Here is a 26,440-nt window from a genome sequence, read left to right on the forward strand (position 1 = left end):
CCCTGTAATGACAGTCCAGATTCAGCTGGCCTGAGTCAGGGCTGGAAAGGATAGAAAAATAAATGAGAGAAAACTGGCCTCTAGAAGATCATGAGGCTTGGACTCAGGAGTCAGATCATCCAGTTTCAATACCAGCACCCCACTTATTAGCTTGGTAACTATGGTTAAGTTACTAAACTCTCTGGGCTGCTCTCCACCATTTGTTTTAGCGATCATGGTTGATTTTTATAACTAAACATTTAGGCCACTTGCTTTTTCTCTTCCTGGGCCTTTAAGTTTCCAATATGTTTTAAATTCACCAATAAAGAGTGAGCCCTCAAAACTCTAGATCTGCACCCTTGACCCGAATAAAAGCAAAAGCCCAGACCTGCACATGTCTTCTCTCTCTGTACCGGCAATCTTGTTGTGTGACCCTAGATGGACTGTGTAATTTGCGAGATTTTTATATAATAAACTTTTCTCTTCCAAAGTTTCCTGATGTTGATTGCTAAGGGTGACTTTCAGTCATAAAAGAATCACCAGGACAAGGGCAAGTCTAGGTACGACATTAGTTATTAATAGACTGAGACCTGGACAAAACAATACTACTTATTACAATATCCAACATAACTAGAAAATAAGTTACATCATCTCCATTCTGGATTATTAGAATAGCCTTTTCCCTTTCTCTATCTTTTTAAAAATTAACTTAATATTTTTATGTTTCCATTTTATCTTCTTTATTGAGCTATTAGCCCTACCTCTTTGTATTTTTTTTTCAACTATTGCTCTAGGGTTTTACTGCATACATTTACTATATACATCTTAGTTTTTTCTTTTCCTTTCTTTCTTTTTTTTCTTTTTGCCTTACTGCCAGCTTGTGGGACCGTAGTTCCCTGACCAGTGATTGAATCCAGGCCCTCAGCAGGGAGAGTGTGGAGTCCTAACCACTGGACTACCCTGGAAATTCCAACACGCATTTTAACTTATCATAGTCTATATTCACATAATATTTAACAGTGCATATATAGTATAGGAATGTTGAAAAATAGACATCCATTTTCTCCATCATCTACATTGTGGTATTATGATACATTTCATATCTTTATAGTTATAAACATCATTTACTATTTTTTTGCTTTAAACAATTATTTTTAGAGAAATTAAAAATTAGAAAAATTGTATTATACCATTTCCCACATATTTACCATTTCTTGTGTTCTTTATTCCTTTCATTTCAGTTCAATCACTCAGTCGTGTCTGACACTTTGTGACCGCATGCAATGCAGCACACCAGGCTTCCCTGTCCATCACCTGCACCTGCGGCTTGCTCAAACACATGTCCATCGAGTTTATGATGCCATCCAATCATCTCATCCTCTGTTGTCCCCTTCTCTTCCTGCCTTCAGTCTTTCCCAGCATCAGGGTCTTTTTCAATGAGTCAGTTCTTCCCATCAGGTGGCCAAAGTATTGGAGCTTCAGCTTCATCATTAGTCCTTTCAGTGAATATTCAGGACGGATTTCCTTTAGGATTGACTGGTTGGATCTCCCTGATGTCCAAGGGGCTCTCAAGAGTCTTCCCCAACACCACAGTTCAAAAGCATCAAGTCTTCAGCTCTCAGCTTTCTTTATGGTCCAACACTCACATCCATACATGACTACTAGAAAAAACATAGCTTTAACTGGACAGACCTTTGTTGGCAAAATAACGTCTCTGCTTTTTAATATGCGGTCTAGGTTGGTCCTAACTTTTCTTCCAAGGAGCAAACATCTTTTAATTTCATGGTTGCATTCACCATCTGCAGTGATCTTGGAGCCCAAGAATATAAAGTTTCTCACTGTTTCCCCATCTATTTGCCATGAAGTGATGGGATCAGATGCCAAGAACTTTGTTTTTTGAATGTTGAGTTTTAAGCGAGCTTTTTCATTCAGCTCTTTCACTTTCATCAAGAAGCTCTTTAGTTCCTCTTCACTTTCTGCCATAAGGGTGGTGTCATCTGCTTATCTGAGGTTATTGATATTTCTCCCAGCAATCTTGATTACAGCTTGGGCTTCATCAAGCCCGGCATTTCGCTTGATGTACTCTGCATAAGTTAAATAAGCAAGGTGACAATATACAGCCTTGACTTACTCCTTTCCTAGTTTGGAATCAGTCCGTTGTTCCATGTCCAGTTCTAACTGTTGCTTCTTTGCCTGCATATAGATTTCTCAGGAGGCAGGTAAGGTGGACTGGTATTCCCATCACTTGAAGAATTTTCCACAATTTGTTGTGATCTACACAGTCAAAGGCTTTGGCGTAGTCAATAAAGCAAAAGAAAATGTTTTTCTGGAACTTTCTTGCTTTTTCTATGATCCAGTGGATGTTGCCTATTTGATCTCTGGTTCTTCAGTTCAGTTACTCAGTCGTGTCCGACTCCGCGACCCCATGAATTGCAGCACGCCAGCCCTCCCTGTCCATCACCCACTCTCGGAGTTTACCCAAACCCATGTTCATCGAGTCAGTGATGCCATCCAACCATCTCATCCTCTGTCATCCCCTTCTCCTCCTGCCCCTAATCCTTCCCAGCAATAGGGTCTTTCCCAGTGAGTCAACTCTTTGCATGAGGTGGCCAAAGCATTGGAGTTTCAGCTTCAACATCAGTCCTTCCAATGAATATCCAGGACTGATCTCCTTTAGGATGGACTGGTTGGATCTCCTTGCAGTCCAAGGGACTCTCAAGAGTCTTCTCCAACACCACAGTGCAAAAGTATCAATTCTTCGGTGCTCAGCTTTCTACATCGTCCAACTCTCACATCCATACATGACCACTGGAAAAACCATAGCCTTGACTAGACGGACTTTTGTTGGCAAAGTAATGTCTCTGCTTTTAAATATACTATCTAGGTTGGCCATAACCTTCCTTCCAAGGAGTAAGCGTTTTTTAATTTCATGGCTGCAATCACCATCAGCAGTGATTCTGGAGCCCAAAAAAATAAAGTCTGACACTGTGTCCACTCTTTCCCCATCTATTTCCCATGAAGTGATGGGACCAGATGCCATGATCTTAGTTTTCTGAACGTTGAGCTTTAAGCCAACTTTTCACTCTCCTCTTTCACTTTCATCAAGAGGCTGTTTAGTTCTTCTTCACTTTCTTCCATAAAGATGGTGTCATCTGCATATCTGAGGTTATTGATATTTCTCCCGGCAATCTTGATTCCAGCTTGTGCTTCTTCCAGCCCAGCATTTCTCATGATGTACTCTGCATATAAGTTAAATAAGCAGGGTGACAATATACAGCCTTGACATACTCCTTTTCCTATTTGGAACCAGTCTGTTGTTCCATGTCTAGTTCTAACTGTTGCTTCCTGACCTGCATACAGGTTTCTCAAGAGACAGATCAGATGGTCTGGTATTCCCATCTCTTTCAGAATTTTCCACAGTTTATTGTGATCCACATGGTCAAAGGCTTTGGCATAGTCAATAAAGCAGAAACAGATGTTTTTCTGGAACTCTCTTGCTTTTTCGATGATCCAGCGGATGTTGGCAATTTGACCTCTGGTTCCTCTGCCTTTTCTAAAACCAGCTTGAACATCTGGAAGTTCATGGTTCATGTACTGTTGAAACCTGGCTTGGAGAATTTTGAGCACCACCTTGCTAGTGTGTGAAATGAGCGCAATGGTGCGGTAGTTTGAGCATTCTTTGGCATTGCCTTTCTTTGGGATTGGAATGAAAACTGACCTTTTCCAGTCCTGTGGCCACTGCTGAGTTTTCCAAATTTGCTGAAATATTGAGTGAAGCACTTTAACAGCATCATCTTTTAGGATTTGAAATAGCTCAACTGGAATTCCATCACCTCCTCTAGCTTTGTTCGTAGTGATACTTCCTAAGGCCCTCTTGACTTCGCATTCTAGGATGTCTGGCTCTAGGTGAGTGATCAAACTATTATGGTTATCTGGGTGGTGAAGATCTTTTTTCTATAGTTCTTCTGTGTATTCTTGCCACCTCTTCTTAATATCTTCTGCTTCTTTTAGGTCCATATCGTTTCTGTCCTTTATTATGCCCATCTTTGCATGAAATGTTCCCTTAGTATCTCTAATTTTCTTGAAGAGATTCATAGTCTCTTCCATTTTATTGTTTTGCTCTATTTCTTTGCATTCTCACTTAGGAATAGTTTCTTATATCTCCTTACTATTCTTTGGGACTCTGTATTCAAATGGGTATATCTTTCCTTTTCTCCTTTGCCTTTAGCTTCTCTTCTTTTCTCAGCTACTTGTAAGGCCTCCTCAGACAACCATTTTGCCTTTTTGCATTTCTTTTTCTTGGGGATGGTTTTGATCACCACATCCTGTACAATGTTATGAACCTCTGTCCATAGTTCTTCAGGTACTCTATCTATCAGATCTAAGCCCTTAAATCTATTTATCACTTCCACTGTATAATCATTAAAGACTTATTCCTTTATGTATATCTAAATTTCCATCTGGTATTATTTTCCTTAGTCTAAAGAACTATCTTTGCTACATTTAAAACAAATAACCAACAAGGAGCTACTGTATAGAACAAGGATCATTGCTCAATACTCTGTAATAATCTAAATTGAAAAAGAATTTGGAAAAGATCAGATACATGTATAACTGAATCATTTCATTGTACACCTGAAACTAACACAACATTGTTAATCAACTATAGTCTAATATAAAATAAATTTTTTAAAAAAATTTTTTGAGTGCAGATCTGCTGATAATGGATTTTTTCTCAGCTTTATTTGTCTGAAAAAAAAAAAAAAACCTATATCTCCTTTACTTTCTAAGCTTATTTTTCAGGTTGCAGAATTCCACATTGACAGTTCTTTTCTTTCAGTTTATTAAACATGTCATTCTATATTGTCTTCTGGTTGTGAACCATCTTTGTTCCTTACTCTGCAATGTATTATTTTTCTTAGGCTGCTCTTAAGATTCTCTTCTCATCCCTGGTTTTCAGCAAGTTGATTACGGGGTATCTTAAGGTAGTTTTCTTTACATATAGTCATCTTAGAAATCACTGGAGTTTTTGGATATGTATGTTTATAGATTTAATCATCACATGTGGAAAATTTTCAGCTATTTTTTATTCAAATATTTTTCTCCCTTCACCTCTCTTTGTATATACTCCACATAAATGTATGTGGTTAACCAGAAAAATAGAAGAAAAAGAACCATCTGGTGCTAATTTGAGACAGCTAGGTGTTATTCAAATCTAGATATCAAGTATGAACTTAGAAATATATACTTGGAGCTCAGTACGGGTCTAATGAGGAATTAGAAATCTTCACAGAATATCCAAAGTTAGGTTTGAAGGAACATTAGTTCTGCAAGATGTTCTTCTAAAAAAGGGCTCCACAAAAAATAGGTTTGAGTAAGGCCTCATACTGGATCTTCTTGAAAGTGAAAGTGATAGTCACTCAATCATGTCTGGACTCTTTGTGATCCATGGACCATAGTCTGCCAGTCTCCTCTGTCTTTGGAATTCTCCAGACAAGAATACTGGAGTTGGTAACCATTCCCTTCTCTAGGGGATCTTCCCAACCCAGGAATCGAACCCAAGTCTCCTGCATTGCAGGCAAATTCTGTACTGTCTGAGCAACCAGGATTTTATTAGTGAGTAACAATATTTGCTATTATGCCAAAGGCCATGCCAAGATCTATTGTTAAAAGTCTATTTTCTTCTTCTTCTGACGATTGTGTATTGCATCTAGAAAGATGGTACTGATGAACCTGCTTGCAGGGCAGCAGTGGAGATGTAAACATAAAAAGCTGAATTGTGGACACAGTGGGGGAATGAGAGGGTTGGATGAACTGAGAGAATTGCATGGAAACATACCTACATATCACCATATATAAAATAGATAGCAAGTAGGAATTTGCTGTTTGACACAGGGAGCTCAACCCAGTGCTCTGGGACAACCTAGAGGAGTGGGGTGGGTTGGGTAATGGGAGGCAGTTTCAGGAGGGAGGGGACATATGCATACCTATGACTGATTCATTTTGATATATGGCAGAGGCAAACAAAAGATTATAAAGCAATTACTCTCCAATAAAAAAACTTCTATTGTCTTCTAAACTTATTAGTACATATACTTTCTAAATCAGCAGTCCTCTTTATACACCTCAGAATACCATATTTGGGAATTATCAGCTTTAGGTGAAAGAGCAATATTCCCCAGGAAGACTATGACAAGTAAAGTGGTAAAACAGAATTAAAAAGATTTTTCTGCAGTTTGTTCTGTTATACTGAGGACAAATAAAGTGGGAAAGATATGTTCAGTTGGCATGCCCTAACTAAAGGAAGGTAAAGATACCAATGTGGAAATACAGGGGAAAACTTGGCATGATGAAGAAAATTATTCTCCTAGGGGTATAGCTACCTAATCCATCTTTTCTGAAGTAGCTGGAAAGTGATACCAGAAAGCAGCTGTTGTAGATCAGGGAGACAGTATCTCACAGTACCTAAGAGCTGATCTAAGCAGTGGGTGGCAGTAAGCAAGTTTCTTAAACTCTTTAAGGCCCCAAATCCTCATCTGTAAAATGTGAATAAGAATAGTCCCTAAATTATAGAGTTTCAGCCAGAAATAAATGAAGCAATGAATGTCAAACATTTTGCATAGGTTTTGTCCTGTGGTGAATGCTCATTAAATATTAGCTTCTATATATTTTTTACAAACAAACATGCAAGACACAGAAGAAAGAGAAACTCATAGCTTTAGACTTAAGAAGGTTTTACTAGCAAAGAGAGGAGTATATAATCACAAAATTAAAAAGAAAGACAAGAACAAGCAATGTGTCAAAATACAGAGACCGAAGTTTGAGTCCTGTAACTTTCCATGGTATTCTAGGGCTTGCAAGGAAGTCAGCTCACTTATGTATTTCTCAGTTTCTTCTTCTTCTAAAAGTTGGAATAAAAATACTCTCTTCTCAAAAAATTAAATGACACTGCAAATGTAGTCTTTGCAAAAGTACACACATGATATAAGAAATATTAGATAAGGATATTTGTATTAGTTGAGGTTCTCCAGAAAAATGGAATCCATAGGAAGAATAATAAGTTACAGGTATTGACTCATATGGTTACAGAGGCCAAGAAGTCTTATGATGTGCTGAAGTTGTCAAGCTGAAGAACCAGGAAAACTCGTGGCATAATTCAGTCCAAGTATGAAGGCTTGAGAATCAGAGCATCAGTCTCAGTCCTGAACTGAAACCAAAGGCCTATTGTCAGAGAGGTGGAGAAGATGGATGTCTCAGCTCCAGCAGAGAGAAAAAAATGGCCTCTCCCTTCACCTTTTTGTTCTATTTAAGTCCTCAAAGGATGAAAGGATTAGATGCCTTTCCTTGCCTTGGTGAGGGCTATCTTTACTCAGTCTGCTAAGCACTAATCTTTTCTGAAGATACTTTCATAGACACGTTCAGAAATGTCTTGTAGATATCCAGGCTTTCTTTTCCAGTCAAGTTGACACATTAAACTAACCATCACAATATTATTAATGGAAATTGTATCAGTTCAGTTCAGTCGCTCGGTCGTCTCCAACTCTTTGCGACGCCATGGACTGCAGCATGCCAGGCCTCCCTGTCCACCACCAACTCCCGGAGTTTACTCAAACTCATGTCCATCGAGTCAGTGATGCCATCCAACCATCTCATCCTCTGTCGTCCCCTTCTCCTCCCACCCTCAATCCTTCCCAGCATCAAGGTCTTGTATAACCATAAATAAAAGAGCAGCAATGTCTAGTCCAGATTCCATGAGAACTATTATCACCATATACATATCAAAGTGTAAAGTGATGGAGAAAGAGTTTCAGTGGTTGAACAAGAACTCCCAGACATGTGGAGAAAGAGCCAAGGCTAGAATTTCAGTTTCTTTGGCCTCATATTCAGTTCTCCATGTACAGACTTGGAACTGTTACAGCTCTTCCTAAGTCTGGATCAGAGCTGCCACTTTACATTCTGGTCATGAGATAATCCCTCTCTGCTGTTGTATTGATGATTTGCTGCTGGCTAAAGGGCCTAAAGCTACACTGTAACAAAACCCACATATCTCCCCTGAGGTCAATGATATTGACAGTTTCTGCCTGATTTGGAGGTGCTTTATCCCCATGCTACAATAAATCTGATTTAGTCTCTTTCTCCATGCCACTGATAATTCGGACTTTGGCAGGAGCATGCATCATGCCACAGAAACGGAGTGAAGAAGAAGAACTAGATTCTGAGATATAAGTGTGATATATGATGAAAGATTTTGCAGTTAGGCTTCTCTTTTTTTTTTTAACTCTAGAAAGAGGTTACCTCCAAAGAAACTTAGAAATATTTTTTTTAACACACTAGATCAAATCCCACACAAATAGATTTTTTATCAACACCTAATCTGGCCCACTAATAGCCTGTTCAACCAACTGTGCAAACTTAGCCACAAAAGCACCTTTGTACATGGTGACATAGGATGGAGAAGGAGTTAGGAAGGGTAAAATAATAAAGTATATCTTAAGAGAAATTCCATAAGGTACCTCAGAAAACAAGGTAAAAACCTAGTTGAGGGTTATGGAAATAGCAATTATCTTTTCCCATAAGGTTCTTTGGGTATTATGCATCTCCATTCATGATGCATGAACCAATCATGAATGTGTACATAACTCCCAAAACAGATTTAAAAAGAAACACAGAAACAGCCTCAACCTACCTGCTTCTGCTAATTTGTAGTGGTGGTCTGTTTTGCTATTCTCCACTCTTCTGGTAACAGGAAAGCTGCTGTTTCTATTAAGAATCAATGTTTTCACATTCCACATGGTCTTGGTGTAGCTCTCAGTTATAGCTATGAGCATGAGATTTAGGCCAGTCAATCAGAGTACTTCATGTCTCTAGTTACAGTGATTGGGTTAAGAATGGACACATGGCATAAAGAAGTATAAGCCTTCCAGATAATTGCTATTTGGAGACTGATGGGGTGGGGAGGAGGGAATCTGCTTCTTTTTTTCTTAGACAGAAAAGCTCAGAACTGAACCTACATGTAGAAGGAAGAAGAGCTGAAAGATGGAAACAGAAGAGATAGACAACAATGAAAATGTCGATAGTATGATATATGTCACTTAATTTTGATATGCAGAATCAAGTGGTTCAAGATATATAAACCTATATATTCTCCTTTAGCTTCAGGAGTTTAGATTTCTGTGGCTTTTGGTTAAAATAGCGCTAATACAAGGAGAAGGCAATGGCACCCCACTCCAGTACTCTTGCCTGGAAAATCCCATGGACGGAGGAGCCTGGTGGGCTGCAGTCCATGGGGTCACGAAGAGTTGAACACGACTGAGCGACTTCACTTTCCCTTTTCACTTTCATGCATTGGAGAAGGAAATGGCAACCCACTCCACTGTTCTTGCCTGGAGAATCCCAGGGACGGGGGAGCCTGGTGGGCTGCCTATGGGGTCGCACAGAGTTGGACACGACTGAAGCGACTTAGCAGCAGCAGTAGCAGCAGCAGCAGTGCTAATACTGTATATCTTATATACTGTAATATAGTATATTTTGAAGTCTTTTATGATCATAATCTCTAGGGCCATGTTTTAGCAGTACAAAACAAATATAAATCAACTCGCTTGTGATACTCCTTTTGACTAGGGGACATGATTTAGACAAAACTAAGAATATGAGATAGAGGAATTCTTTAAATATTGCTGATCTGAGTCACCTCAAAAGTTTTTCTTTAAAAGAACACTGAGGAACCAAATTAAGTAAATGCACCATAGAGGTGGCAATAAGTATTCACTCCCCTACCCTTAAGAATAGCATTGATTAAAGTTGATAAGAGATTATTTCACCAACTGCATTTTTCTACATAAGTGATGGAAATGCAAAGTTATTTTGAAATATTATTCAATGTTTTTATCCAAGATATTTCTCATTACCCAACCCCTTCTCCTAATCAGAGCAACTAGGCTTCTTGTCTTTACTAATCCAGCTATGGGAACGATCCAACAGAATGCTTCATTCAGTTTGTAACTTTCGAGATGTAAAAACCTAGACAGAAAAGTCAGAGGGAATAGAAGAAAGCTGAGAGGGGTGATATTTCTGAGAAACTTTTCCCAGAAATCCTAAAGTAGAAACTGCTATGGGGTATATGCCTGTACAGCCCCCGGCCTCATCCCTTCCCCTGGTTTCCCATAGCTTCAGAGTAGACAGAGAGAGCAGTCGATTGTTTTCCATGTTCCCAGGAGGGGCTCAGAGGCAGCATAAAGAGCCGACCTGGAGCAAAGGACAGCACAGCAGCAATTTTCAGGAATCAATGGCCCAGGACTAGGCCAGATGACTGATATCACAGAAGACATCTGCATGTACAGATGACAGTCGGGGGCCAGAGAGCACTGTGCTCTGCAACAGGAGCTACGGAATTCAGCGACCATCCTGGGGGGAAGGGGCAGGACCTTGAACTGATTGAGATTTTAGCTCCTACCATCAGGGGAATGAGCTCTTGAAACAGAATACTGAGTTACAGAAAAACAAAGATTACATGTCTCAACCACTAGACAGAGAATCATATTCACCACTGAACTGTTAAAAATTTTTTCAGAGTAAATAACTGACACAAATTTTAAGTCTTTTATTTAATATTTGCATTTGAAATTATGGATCACTAAAGTTCTGTGTTAAATAAAAAAATAACTTACGTTGCAGACAGTACAGAACTCTGAATCACCATGGCCTCTAAGCTTTTGCATTTCTTGGACTTGTGCCTGGAGATATTTTCCTCTTTCTGTTATCAAAGAATCTTCTATCCTAAGCCAGCATATCATTAAGGAACTGTAAGGTTTCTTATGTTAACAATAAGGAAGGCTAAACTCAAGAACGTGGCCCACTCAGCATTCCTGCTGTACAACTGTCAACTCCAAACCTACCCCCTTCCTCAAACAGAAAGTCAATAGAACCCATCTGCATACAAAGCGAAGCCCTGAGCAGTAGGGAAAAGCAATTCCCTGTGCTCTACGGGGATGCAAAGAGTCAGAGATGACTAAATGACTAAACACATATGCATGCCATACCAGGTTAGAATTGTCTACTACAAAGAAACAATATCTTTGAGTTATTCAGCTGTGATGCCACGTTATTCATTGTGCTGTGCTGTATTGCTCAGTCATGTCTGACTCTTTGAGACCCCATGGACTATAGCCCGCCAGGCTCCTCTGTCCATGGGGATTCTCCAGGCAAGAATACTGGAGTGAGTTGCCATGCCGTCCTCTGGGAGATCTTCCCAACCCAGGGATCAAACCTAGGTCTCCCACATTGCAGGCAGATTCTTTACCATTTGAGCCACCAGGGAAGCCCATATTATTCTTTTTTTTTTTTTCTTTTTAATAAGGAAATAATACTTGTTGGATACAAAATACACATTAGGAGTTAAAGCACATCATGCTTTATGTATGTTACCTCATTTAATCCTATCTGGTAGGCTTTATTATTTCCATTTTAAAATGAGACCAGTGAAGCTCAGAGGGGTTTAGTGACTGATCTTAGGTCATATAATTGATCAAGGGAAGATTCTGAATTGAAGTAAAATTAGCCTGGCTTTGAAGCCTGTGCACTTCAACTTTACCACACATCTCCCAAATCTAAACCATATTAAAAGGTTCAAATTTTGAGTCAACTGAAAATTCATTAAACACAGTGTGAAGTCTGAGCAATGCTCACACTTGCTATTCTTTGACCAAGCGTCCTCTGCCCCTATATATTCATAAAGCTGAGTTTTCTCATCTTCACATCTAAGCTAAAATATTACTTCCTAAGAAAGACCAACACTGATGACTTTATTCAAAGTGGACAAGGAGCCATACAGCCCCTAGCCCCTGTCACATCGGTGGTATTGTTCCCTGTGTTTATCACTTCCTGAGATGGTCTTTTTCATCTATTTTCCATCTCCTCCCGCAGGAAATTCCCCATGTGCCCTTTAGCAGGTTTCTGATTTCCATTCTTATTCTCTATCCTGATATCACAGTAGACAGAAGGATATTTTTTAAATATAAGCCAATTATTACATTCCTCTACTCAAAGTCCTTAAAGTCTTCCTATCCCCATTCAGAGTGAATACCAAGTACTTATCTCTTTCCGTGTCTAAGAGCCTCTCCCTCTACTCTCTCCGATTCAGTCTGCTCCAATCATTTCTCCAAGAACTAGTCTCAGGGTCTGAGCCCTTGCAACTCACCTGCCTGGAATAGTAGTTACCTTGACATCCTCACTCCTCACTCTCTCACTTCCTTCAAGTCATACCTCATCATTGACCCTGGTGGCTTAAAATATTAAAGAGTAACATAACAAATTTTCACTTTTATATTTAAAGTTACTTTCCAGGCATCCTCACAAGGCTAATTGTTTGATTCTACTAAACTTCAAGGATGCAGGCTTCTAAAGGAGGAAGCAGAAATTTGCTCATCTTGCTATTTCTAGGAGAAAAAAAAAAAAGACAGAATTTAATATACCCACCTACTGGCCAAAGATTTAAACAACCTCATTTGTTTTGGTTTTATTTTCCCCCCACCATTTTACTTTTCTTTCATTTCTCTAAACTAACATCTATATATATCCTTCATTGGTTCATATACTTATTCATTCACTCCTTTATTCAATGTACAGTTTCAAAAACCTTTAAGTAGTCAGTAGTGGAGATACAAAAATGAACAAGAGCCAGTTCCTGTCCTCAAACACCTCACAAAGTCAAGGAAGAGGCACTCCTAGAAACTATTAGAATGGACATCTTGCCATGTGCCATCTGCTGTTTCCATGGTTCACTTAACTCTGCCAGAAACTGAGAATTACACAAGTAAAAAGAATATTCTGGAATCTCACTTTTAGAGAGCTAGTAAGAGATATACTACATTGAAGAAATTTAGTGTTCATACAAAATTCAGTTCAGTTCAGTCGCTCAGTCGTGTCCAACTCTTTGCGACCCCATGAACCACAGCACGCCAGGCCTCCCTGTCCATCACCAGCTCCCGGAGTTCCCCCAAACCCATGTCCATTGAGTCAGTGATGCCATCCAACCATCTCATCCTCTGTCGTCCCCTTCTCCTCCCGCCTTCAATCTATCCCAGCATCAGGGTCTTTGCAAATGAGTCAGCTCTTCACATCAGGTGGCCAAAGTATTGGAGTTTTAGCTTCAACATCAGTCCTTCCAATAAACACCCAGGACTGATCTCCTTTAGGATGGACTGGTTGGATCTCCTTGCAGTCCAAGGGATTCTCAAGAGTCTTCTCCAACACCACAGTTCAAAAGCATCAATTCTTCTGCGCTCAGCTATCTTTATAGTCCAACTCTCACATCCATACATGACTACTGGAAAAACCATACAAAATAGTATGCTCTTTTTTATATATATTTATATTTATATAATTTATAAATATATTATATAATTTATATATATATTTACATTTTAAGTGTCTCAGTCATAGAGATTTGATTATGGCTCAATACTTTTCTTAATCTACAGTTTGGCATCTGTCTAACCTGTCACATAATTGATACCTTTGATGAAATCCAAGGGAAAGAGCAGGAGAAGGCTAGAGCCAAATTTAATATTTGTTTATTTATGATACTATGTAGCTAAATCACACATTTCTGCTGATTCCTGCGCCTGCCTTCCACCCACCCCAAAAATTCCTCTTTCCTTGGCGCTATTGGTAAAGAACTCTCCTCCCAGTGCAGGAGACATAAGAGACAGAGGATCAGTTCCTGGGTTGGGAAGATCCCCTGGAGGAGGACACAGCAACCCACTCCAATGTTCTTGCCTGGAGAATCCCATGGGCAGAGGAGCCTGGCAGGCTACAGTCCATAGGGTCTCAAACAGTCAGACACGACTGAGTGACTTTCACTTCACTTCAAGTCAATTTATATCAAAATACTCCCATATAAATAATAGTATATTATGTAGATATGTGTTTGTGCATGTGTATATTATGCATGTTTGTGTGTGCAAATTAACTTTAATTTGCACCCTAGGGACAGCTACTTAGTACTTCAAGTACTGCAATCAAGGATCTATGTTCCAAAGTGACTGTGCTAGCATTTCAAATATTTTTGCTAAATATATTCTAATAACACAGGTGTTAATTTACAAAGAGAATGTTGATTTCCCCCATTAGTAAAAATAAGAGGTGCCCAAGATCTCTTGTTGACTACAAATATTTTATAAGCTCCAGTGCTTTTTCATGAACCAGACACCCAAAACAGCCAAGTGCTCAACACCTTGAAAACATCACTTTAGGTCTAGAACTTCTTTAGGACCTGGGTCCCCCTGGTCTAACAGATATTTTTATCACCTTATCCAGTTAGAAGGTGATTCACCTAGTGTCCATTTTAGAATGAATCATTCAAGCATGGTATATTTGGAGTGCTTGCAGCCATAGAATGGTGTGATGCATGACAGAAACAATAGTTTGTGCCTGATCAGAAGTAAATGTATAAGTGATATAAGAATATGGTAGGAGATCCTGGAACATCTCATGAACTGTGAGGTTGTGAGCAAGGGAACTCTACAAAACCTACTGTCTCTAACCTCAGAGGCTTCTGTTCCTGAGATTTAAATCAGTTTACACAATAGGCTTTCACCAAGGACCACTGTCCTTGTTTTGTTTTGTTTTTTCTTTTCCTTTTTGCTATTAAATTTATTTTGTATTGAAATATAATTGCTTTACAATGTTGTGTTAGCTTCTGCTGTACAACGAAGTGACTCAGCTATACATATACATATATCCCCTCCTTCTTGGACCACTCCCACCCAGTCACCCCAGCCACCCCCGCCACCCCACCCACCTAGTTCATCACAGAGCAGCAAGCGGAGCTTCCTGTGCTTTGTAGCAGGTTCCCACCAGCTATCTATTTTACACTGCCTTTCTTTAGTCTACTTTGGATCATAAGTCTGGGACATGGAGCTACAACAAACAATTTTTCCTCATTTACAAAATGTTTTTTAGTTTTGGAAATCATTTTAAACCCATGTGCATGTGTGCACGCTAAGTCACTTCAGTTGTGTCCTATTCTGTGTGATCCAATGGACTGTAGCCCACCAGGCTCTTCTATCCATGGGATTCTCCAGGCAAGAATACTGGAGTGGGTTGCCATGCCCTCATCCAAAGGATTGAACCTGTGTCTCATGGGTCTCCTGCATTGCAGGTGGATTCTTTACTGCTGAGCCATCAGGGAAGCCCTTTAAACCCCTATAGAGGAGTGAATGCCTCACAAAGCATCAATCACCTGAGACAGTTCTGAGGGATCATCTTCCTTGAATAGGGTCTGGGGTACAACGGAACTAACATAAGCTAGATTAGCCATAGCTCCATTATCATTTAAGAAAACCTACTGTAAATGCCTCATGACTGATGCTGTAAGAAATGAGTGTAACACACACACACAAAAAATAGCCTTTTAAAATGTCTGTTAAAATAAGCACAAACCAATCCTCAGTTATTTAAACAGATAATCTCAAAGAAGGAGATAGAATTATCTACTTGTGTTCCCAATTTCCTAGACTATATTAGTGAGGGGGAGCTTAACAGGAAAAAAAATAAATAAAATGGTATTTTGAAACACCTTAAATCTTCATAAAGTTTATCTGCTTCCAAAATGATGTGAGTAGAGGGGCTAAGGGCACGCAACAGGAGCATGAGATTGCTCCCTGAAGGTAATTGGTATGTGATTATTACTTTAAATTGTGTGCTGCATAATTTCTTATTGTTCATTGCTGCCACTTCATTAGAATCTGAAAAGAGTGAAACAAGCCAAAAATAAACTGCAAATTCCCTAAAATGCTAAATTATTCTAATAGCACTAAATATCTTTAGATGTTTTGGTAATCAGTAAAAAAAAAAAAAAAAGTGAGGTTTGAAGGCTAGGGTTATATTAAAACTCATCTTTATTATATGATTTAAGTTAAACTGTGTACAAAGTAAAAACATCCTAGATAAAAGCACAATGCACACACAAAGAGCACAGTTGGCGATTCACCTGTTGGAAGAGAATGGCAAATAGAAGAATTTCAGTCTAGGAATTGAATTGTCATGTCACTTTTATCTACAATGATCAAATCAGCTACATAATCTCTTAATCTTTATTGTGAAGCAGAGGATTAGCCAGGTTCTCCAGAGAAATAAAAGCAACTGGAGATATATATTTATATGATGAGATTTGTTATAGGAATTAGCTTATGCAATTATGGAGGCTGAGAAGTCCCATAATCTCTATATTTGCAACCTGGAGAACCAAGAAAGCCAGTGTTGTAATTTAATCTGAGTCTGAACGTCTGAGATCCAGGAGCCCTGGTGTCTGAGGACAGAAGATGAATGTCTCATCTTAAGCAAATTCATCCTGCTTCTGCTTTTTTGTTCTAATCAGGCCCTCAATGAATTGGATGATGCCCACTGACATTGATGAGGGTAATCTTCTTTATTCAGTCTACTTATTCAAATGTTAATCTCTTCTGGAAACACTCTCACAGACAAATCCAGAAATGATATTTTACCAGCCATCTGGGCATCCTTTAGCCCAGTCAAGCTGACACGTAAAATTCAACATCACAAGCAGTGTAAAGCATAGAATTGAAGCAATTCCCCAGATAATTCAAATTTGAAAGGGAAACATACACACATTTTAGTTTAAAATAATCAGAGATATAGGTATATTTTGAATATAACTAATTCTTTCATTCACAAGTAATCAACATAGAGTGGAGTTTCTGTGATAATTCTGGTACAGTGACTCTTAAAGACATTCAAAACAGCCATGCCCCTCTATTATTTTTCAGATCTGGAACAATTCCTTTCATCTTAAAAATTTGACTTGGGTAGTTTTAGGACGTTAAGACTTTTTACTCTGTCCACATTAACTTTGTTTCTAAACAAACTGAAATTTGCGATTAAAGGAGAACAATTAAAAGAGCTTACTGGTCCTTTTTTTTTGTCTTTTGGTTGTTGTTATTGTTGCTGTAGACAAGAGCAGAATCATACTGGGAGCAGGTTTAGTGTTTTATATTGGTTTTCAAATGGATATTGGTAAACAACAGGGTATTGAATATCACGTGTCGTAACTGCACAGTATCTCCCAATCCACTCACTCTCCACTCATTTCAGGCAAAAGCAATTCCTCATCTTTTGAACTGCACCAGTAGAACTGCCATGCTTCTATATTACTTGACTTCTGCTTCAGCTTTTACTTCTACATGCTGAGTCAATCAGAGCCCTTATCTGAGATTTATGGAAATCTGAGATAGAGTAGCTGCTGGAGGCAGAAGCTTAAAACTACAAAATTCAGAAGCTGTTACTGGCCTTTTAATTGCCAGCCAGGAGAAATCCATCTACAGTTGGGAAAAATTAAGTTAACTCAAACAGCAAGTAGGGGAAAATAAAAAAAATAAAAAAGGAAAGTGAATCCTGATAGTAATTGAGACTCGGCTCTATTCCTTCCCTTTCTACAATTTTACATTGAACCATTCCTTGGATCCTTTGAGTCAATAAATTTCTACTTTAGCCAACTGTGAATTGGGCTTACCAATCTGCACCTAAGCTAGTATAAATTGACATATAAGACCTGATTATTTTATCAATACCAGCATAAACCAATCAAGGATAACACATTTATTACAACATGGAAAGAAATCTCCATGAAATCACATTTTAATCTGCTCTAAAACTGACATATAAATAAGATGAATCTTCTTACATACACCCCAGCCCCAAAATAAAACAGGTTGTTTAATACTTCACATCAGGTTGTGTTACCCTAAAGTCTGAACATGCAATTAGAATTTTCAAAGTACTGTAAATCTGGATTTAATTCCATATTGGTTTAAATTTGCAAAGGTTTAAATTTTTTAATGCCAAGCTTGTTTCTGCTGCTGCTGCTGCTGCTACCTCAGGGCATTTCCACAAGTTGTTTCCTCTCTCCAGAATATTTTTACCCAGATACTTTTGTGGCTCATTCTACCTCATTAAGTAATAATAAAATAGCACTATCTTTGAGATACTTTTTCATACCAGTTATACAAAGTAGACTATTCCTACCTCTAGCTAGTTTTTATTATGCTATCCTGATTTTTCATTATAGCACTTTCTGAAATTCTTACCTATTTCTTATTTTTTCATCTATACTTTGTCTAGACTTTATATTTCATATAAAGAAACATATCTGCCTTGTTCATGAAGCATCTAGAACAGTGCCTGGCACTGTAGGTATTCAATAAATATCTACTAAATGAAAGGAAGGGAGGAAAGAAGATGGAAAATCAGAATGCAAATTTGATGTGCTTGATTTTATTCTTTGATTTTATGTTTTTATTAAATAGAAAAGATTTCAATATTGGGAATGCATACTGGGATTATTATCCAAGATTATTAGCTGGCTACCTACAAAACCTCTGAGGGACTGCATCTCTCAGGACACCATATTTTCAGAGTGTGAGTTTCCCATCTTAAAATTCCAGAAGCTGCATATTCTTATTTATCCAAGTATGATCCAATATTCAGTGGTAGCCAAACACTAAGTTAATCACATGAGGCCATTTTAGCATCCAAAATGCCACCATGTTGCTTTATAATGGATGAGAGTAATGCTTGTATTCCATCCCAGTTTCCCAACCTTCCCACATGTCATATCTAACCTCACTTTCTACTAGTATAATGGTGCCAAGTAGGTTGATTGATAATCAAACTATTTATTGATAAAAACAAAATTCAAAGAAATATTTTAGTCCTAGGAATCTACTGAAACCTTAGCAAATGCAATATATCAAACTTAACTATACCCGAGAATGGTTAGGGCATTCCAGGTGGCATTAGTGGTAAAAAGAATCCGCTTGCCAATGCAGGAGACATAAGAGACACATGTTTGATCCCTGAGTCAGGAAGATCCCCTGGAGAGGGCATGGCAATCCACTCCAGTATTCTTGCCTGGAGAATTCCATGGACAGAGGAGCCTGGCAGGCTACAGTTCATGGGGTTGCAAAGAGCTGGATATGAGTGAAGCAACTTAGTATGCATACAAGCATGCAAAATGTTAAGAGATACACCAGTTTGATCCAATATACTCTATTGCTTTCCTGAAAAACACTGAATATACACTTTTAAACTCTTTTCTCTATGTAAGGCATTTCTCTTATGTTAATATGTTTTTCCTTTTATAAATATTCTCTTTATATCCCTGTTCACTACAGGATTTATGTTTCAGAGTTGAGTTTACTTAGCTAATTCCCACGATAAAAAGCACCCCATAACTTTAGCCTATACAAATTAATTTTAATACCCACCTTTTAAAAAGCCTAATGAAGTCCTTATGATCTTAGATACTGTTGGAGAGAAGGAAATTTTCCTCTACCCTTTTAGGTTTTTCTGGTTAGTCTAAGAATTAAATTGACATGGCACAGATTAAAAAGAGAAAATCTAACAAAGTTTGATAACATATATATATATATGGGAGAAATTAAAATTATAGTAAAATTTAAAGATGCTTGCTCCTTGGAAGAATAGCTATGACAAATCTAGACAGTATATTAAAAAGTAGAGCTATCAATTTGCTGATAAAGATTTGTATAGTCAAAACTATGGGTTTTCCCGTAGTCAGGTATGGATGTGAGAGTTGGACTATGAAGAAAGCTGAGCGCTGAAGAATTGATGCTTTTGAACTGTGGGGCTGGAGAAGACTCTTGAGAGTCCCTTGGACTGCAAGGATATCAAACAAGTTAATCCTAAAGGCAACCAACCCTGAATATTCATTGAAAGGGCTGATGCTGAAGCTCTCATACTTTGGCTACCTGATGCAAAGAGCCAGCTCATTGGAAAAGATCCTGATACTGGGAATGATTGAGGGCAAGAGGAGAAGGAGGCAACAGAAGATGAGATGGCTGAATGGCATCACTGACTTGATGGACCTGAGTTTGAACAAACTCAGGGAGATAGTGAAGGACAGGGAAGCCTGGCATGCTGAAGTTCATGCGGTCACATAGAGTCAGACACAACTTAGCAACTGAGCAACAAAATACATGGGAGAGACCCAAGAGTACTGAGTAACTTTCCAAAATGGCTGAAACTCTCACTTTAAATAACATCTTCAGCTAAACACAAAATAGGATGGTGGGGTAGGGGTTTGGGGCTACAAAGGGGAGAAAAGCAGTTCACATGAAATGGAAAGGCAACTGCTTGGTAAATAAATATTTGCTGAGCCTTGAAAAGACAGTGGGACATAGAGAAGAACTTTTAACAAATAGACTGCTGGGTCTTCTTTGCCTACCACACTAGTTCATACTATAGTTACCTATGGTGATAGCACTAGTCCTGAAATAGACCCTATACCTAAATTCTTCAGGCAGTAAGGGGCAAGGTCCAATATCTTCCCAAAGTCTTTTGGGCCTTGATTGTTTTCAGCTCGAAATAATCCACATGCCAAAGAGATATTTTGGGGTAGCCAATTTGGTTTTCCTTGACTTACAATGGAGAAAAATCCCCATAAACACATTGCTAGTTGAAAATGTATTTAATGCACCTAACCTAGCAAACATCATAGCTTAGCCTAGTCTGTTAAATGTCTTTGAATCAGTTACATTAGCCTATAGTTGGGCAAAATCATCTAACCCAAAGCCATTATCTCATGCAGTGTGTTTTGTTGCTATTCAGTCCCTCAGTTGTGTCTGACTCTGCAAATCCACAGACTGCAGCATGCCAGACTTCCCTGCCCTTCACCATCTCCCAGAGCTTGCTCGAACTCGTGTCCATCAAGTCAGTGATGTCATCCAACCATCTCATCCTCTGCCATCCCCTTCTCCTCCTGCCCTCAGTCTTTCCCAGCATCAGGGTTTTTTCCAATGAGTCAGCTCTTCACATCAGGTGGCCAAAGTACTGGAGCTTCAGCTTCAGCATCAGTCCTTCCAATGAATATTCAGGGTTGATTTCCTTTAGGATTGTAATATCTCTTATAATTGACTGAATGCTACACTGAAAGTAAAAAGTAAAATGGTTGTATGGGTACAGAAAGCATTAAGTGTCTTGGCTGTTTACCCTCATGACTGCATGGCTGACTTGGAGCTGTGGCCTACTGAAACTGCCCAGGATCACAAGAGGGTATGGTACCACATACCACTAGCCTAGGAAAAGATCAAAATTTTACTCCAGGTATGGTTTCTACTGAATGCACATTGCTTTCACACTACCATAAAGATGAAAAACCCAAAACTGAACCATTGAAAGTCAAAAACTATTAATAAATAGAACATGAACAAATAATACATACAACTCTAAAACCTCTTCCACTCAGTTATATTCTACCCAATCTGTCTCCTCTAACTTCACCTCTTTCCTGTATTGTTCTTGCTCCCTTAATACTAATCAACCCAATAGGATAAAAACAAGTGTCATTAAGTGAGAAATTAAAGTAATAATTGGCAGTTTTTCTCTTTCTTTAATAAAATGTTGTTTTTAGAATGCTAAGCAATTGTCAGAAACAATGAATTAGAGCTACATACAGCAACAAAGAAAGATTTTTAAACTGTAGGATTGATTTAAAGAAATAAAAAAGCATAATATTATTCATGTAAATTAAAACACATGCATATAAAATATTGTATGAATGCTTACATGTGAACCTACATAATAATATTGCATGGATTTTCAGTGAATGCTTATATGTGAACCTACATAACAATATTGCATGGATTTTCAGTTGAGATATACATATCCAAAGGCCTATATACAAAACATTAGAGTAGATGTCAGATGGATGGGGGATGGGAGTAAAGAATGGAAGTGTGTATCAAGTCAAAACAGGGTAAAGCAAGAAAAGATAGATGTTAGTTATCTGTCATAAACTACAGGGTATGCTTCAAGAAAATTAGAGATACCAGGGGAACATTTCATGCAAAGATGGACTCAATAAAGGACAAAAATGGTAGGGACCTAACAGAAGCAGAAGACATTAAGAGGTGGCAAGAATACACAGAAGAACTGCACAAAAAAGATCTTCACAACCCAGATAATCACGATGGTGTGATCACTCACCTAGAGCCAGACATCCTAGAATGTGAAGTCAAGTGGGCCTTAGGAAGCATCATTACGAACAAAGGTAGTGGAGGTGATGGAATTCTAGTTGAGCTATTTCAAATAGTAACAGATGAGGCTGTGAAAGTGCTGCACTCAATATGTCAGCAAATTTGGACAACTCAGCAGTGGCCACAGGACTGGAAAAGGTCAGTTTTCGTTCCAATCTCAAAGAAAAGCAATGCCAAAGAATGTTCAAACTACCGCACAATTGCACTCATCTCACACGCTAGTGAAGTAATGCTCAAAATTCTCCAAGCCAGGCTTCAGCAATATGTGAACCATGAACTTCCAGATGTTCAAGCTGGTTTTAGAAAAGGCAGAGGAACAAGAGATCAAATTGCCAACATCCGCTGGATCATCGAAAAAGCAAGAGAGTACCAGAAAAACATCTATTTCTGCTTTATTGACTATGCCAAAGCCTTTGACTGTGTGGATCACAATAAACTGTGGAAAATTCTGAAAGAGATGGGAATACCAGACCACCTGTCCTGCCTCTTGAGAAACCTGTATGCAGGTCAGGAAGCAACAGTTAGAACTGGACATGGAACAACAGACTGGTTCCAAATAGGAAAAGGAGCACATCGAGGCTGTATATTGTCACCATGCTTATTTAACTTACATACAGAGTACATCATGAGAAACGCTGGGCTGGAGGAAGCACAAGCTGGGATCAAGACTGCTGGGAGAAATATCAATAACCTCAGATATGCAGATGACAGCACTTTTATGGCAGAAAGTGAAGAAGAACTAAGAGCCTCTTGATGAAAGTGAAAGAGGAGGATGAAAAAGTTGGCTTAAAGCTCAACATTCAGAAAACTAAGATCATGGCATCTGTTCCCATCACTTCATGGCAAATAGATCAGGAAACAGTGGAAACAGTGGCTGATTTTATTTTTCTGGTCTCCAAAATCACTGCTGATGGTGATTGCAGCCATGAAATTAAAAGATGCTTACTCCTTGGAAGGACGGTTATGACCAACATAGATAGCATATTTAAAAGCAGAGACACTACTTTGCCAACAAAGGTCCGTCTAGTCAAGACTATGGTTTTTCCAGTGGTCATGTATGGATGTAAGTTGGACTATAAAGAAAGCTGAATTCCATAAACATTTATTTCAGATTCAATAGAATGGGTGAGAAGTAGGGGTAATAATATGTGCCAGTTTATGTGGTTGAGGTATTAATTTAAAACGTAAAGATATTTGTGCCCATGAAAAAGCTAAAGGAAGTAAAAAGATAATGAGAAAACTGCATATTTTCCCCATGGGGTTAGGGTCAGGTGGGCTAAACTGACAAATACATGTAACAGTATGCTGCCGCTGCTGCTAAGTCGCTTCAGTTGTCTGACTCTGTGCAGCCCCATAGACAGCAGCCCACCAGGCTCCCCTGTCCCTGGGATTCTCCAGGCAAGAACACTGGAGTGGATTGCCATTTCCTTCTCCAATACATGAAAGTGAAAATTGAAAGTGAAGCTGTTCAGTCTTGTCCAACTCTTAGCGACCCCATGGACTGTAGCCTACCAGGCTCCTCCGTCCACGGGATTTTCCAGGCAAGAGTACTGGAGTGGGTTACCATTGCCTTCTCCAGAATCTTATTCTTCCTGGCAATCACCTCTCCCAAATGCATTAAGTAATAGTTCAGGAAACACAGAATACCATACCATATAAGTAAACATACTACTCACACAGAGTAGAGAATACCTCCTAGGGGTGAGACTGGAGAACTCATAGAACTTCAACAACGGTTATCCCCAGGAGATGGGAATTTTGGCAGGACCGCTGAGCTTGTATGTTGCCCATGTCCAAAATCACAGCTCATGTTGATCCTGTGTGTGTGCTAAAACATTTTTTAAGTGTCTTGATACTCATTTTTAATACATGAATACATACAAAATACTAAAACAGTGCCTGACATATGAAAAGTGATCAATCAATTCAATTGCTGTACTAAGTATATATTCCATGCCTACTACTTATCAGGCATTGTTTGAGGTTCTATAGAAATACCAAAGAACAAAATAAGCAAAAATATAGGACTTCATCAAGGTTACATTTTAATAGGAAAAAACAACCCTAAATAAATAACTAAGATATATAGTATATCAGATGGTGATAAATGTATGGAAAATGATGATTAAAAAAAACAATTAAGGCAATAGTAACTATAAGGTCAAGGTGGGGATTTCAATGTAAACAGAATGGATTGTGACATTGGGGTAAACACCTAAAGAAGGTGAGGGACAGTCATGCAGATTTGTGCTTTGAGGGTTCCTAGTCATCTAGCACACATCTTTGAACTAATCCATGGCACTGTGTCAAGTCCTATGTGCAAAATCATAAAAGTGGCAAACAAATATTGAGCATTTACTATGAGCCTGGGACTGCACTAGCACATTCAATATCTTACTTAATCTTCATAAACATGGTTTATGAAAGAAGTAGAACTTAGAGAAGTTAAGTGTTTCGCACAAAGTCACTCAATTACCCAGAAACACCACCAGGATTTGACCTGAGGGCTTAGATACCAAATCTGTTATCTGAACCTCATGTTATTTACTGAGCACCAGACGATTCTGTGCTCCCATAGAATCTTATATTTTTCCTGGATGGCATTTAACATTGTACTTAAACTATCGCTTGTATAATTACTTCTGGAATGTTTTGGGTATTTTTCGTACTACATTACACACAGTAGGAAGGCAGGGACCTGCTGAACTTCTCTTCCTCACCACTGAATTTGTAGCACCTAACATCATGTCAAAGTCCATAGGAGGTGCTCAATTTAGGTCTTAAGAATTAATCAATCCAACATATCTAATCATCACAATTTCTTTGCAACATTTTAGTGGTTGCAAGGAGAACATGTTACTTTTCCCATCTTTCAAAGAAATATTTAATATAGAAAAGTTAAAGGCCTTGACATTCTGAGAAACATGATCAAAGTAGGGCTCTTGGAAGATTATTCCATAAGTGTTTGCAGTTGATTACTATAGTTTTGTCTGTTCAGGATCTATTCTTCAGATATAATGCCCCAATTGCTCTTTGGAATATCACCTCTCTTTCATAATTGCTCCCTTTGTGGGAGTCTACCCCATCATTTAGCTTCAAGGATGATTGAATGAGTGTTCTAACATCCACAGATCTATCCTCTAGCCTCAAGTGTAACTAACGCAAAGCAAGCTAAAAAGACTCAATCTTAAATATTCACTTAAACTTTTGGAAAAGAGACACTTTGCTTCTCTGAGTTGTTAACATGTTAGAATGTGTATATGGAGTTACTCCTACTCATCTATGCAAAATCATAAGAAGAATCTGTCTGAAGAAAGAAACCTGAAAAGGGGAAAAGAAGGTCTCATTTATCTTCTATAAAAGATACGGGAATAAGCATACTCTCAGCAACAATTGCTTGTATCTAAATATATCCATCTTTTTTAAAAAGTTTTTATTGAAGTATAGTTGATTTACAATGTATTAATCTGCTGCACAGCAAAGTGACTCATATATATATATACATATATATATATTCTTTTTCATATTCCTTTCCATTATGTTTTATCACATGATATTATATATAATTCTCTGTGCTACTGAGTAGGACCTTGTTGCTTACCCTATATATAACAGTTTGCATCTGCTAATCCCAGACTCCCAATCCTTCCCGCCCCCAATGCATTCATCTTTAAAGCCATGCCCCGGGACTTTTTCTTTATGTGAACAATAGATGCATTTTATTTTGTCCTTGAATCAGTTTGAATTAGCATATTAGTTAACAATTGCTTACTATGCTCATAATGAATTACCCCAACTTTAATGGCTTAAAACAACAAAAATCACATTATTTCTCACAATTTCTAATAGTTAACAACATAACATGGCTCAGATGGAATTTTCTGGCTCTGAGTCTCTCATACTATTGCCCATAGGTCTGATGCTATAGTCATCCAATGGCTTGACTGAAGTGGAGAATCCCTTTCTAAGATAATTCACTGACATGGCTGACAGGTTCATGCTGGCTACAGGCTAGAGTAGGGGGTCTCAGTTTCTTTCTTGAGGGCCAATTCACAGGGCTTCTTGGGTGCCCTTGTAGCATGATAATGAGCTTCTCTCAAAGTGAGAGAAGAGCCTAAGACCAAGGCTGAAATATCTTTTACAACCTAACCAACTAAACTTGAAAGTCAAACCATCACTTCTGCCATCTTCTATAGGTTACACAAGGTCAGCCTTAATTCAGTGGGGGAAAAACGCTCAAAGAAATGAATACCAGAAGATGAAGACATTTTAGAGTCATTTAGAAGACTGATTACCACAACTAGTTTTCACTGCACTGTAAAAAGTCCTGTCTGGAAATTAGAACACTTCCTAACACCACACACAAAGATAAAATGGATTAAACCTAA

At 38.5% G+C, this 26,440-nt stretch overlaps 1 protein-coding gene across 3 annotated transcripts in view; it reads left to right on the forward strand.

The window, feature by feature from the left end:
* The window catches only part of LOC145523454 (uncharacterized), a 67,786-nt gene that overhangs the window by 285 nt on the left and 41,061 nt on the right, over window positions 1-26,440 (forward strand). Inside the window, exon 2 of one of the 3 annotated variants that reach the window (XR_014066566.1) lies at window positions 7,069-9,586. The exons of the other annotated variants lie outside the window; for them this stretch is intronic. The gene's annotated coding sequence lies outside the window, so the exon portion shown is untranslated. Of the gene's footprint in view, window positions 1-7,068; window positions 9,587-26,440 lie in introns of those variants that run through there. 3 annotated transcript variants of the gene reach the window in all.

Source organism: Giraffa tippelskirchi, chromosome 10, assembly GCF_054371585.1.
Source record: "Giraffa tippelskirchi isolate mGirTip1 chromosome 10, T2T-mGirTip1v1.2.pri, whole genome shotgun sequence".
Lineage (NCBI taxonomy): Eukaryota > Metazoa > Chordata > Mammalia > Artiodactyla > Giraffidae > Giraffa > Giraffa tippelskirchi.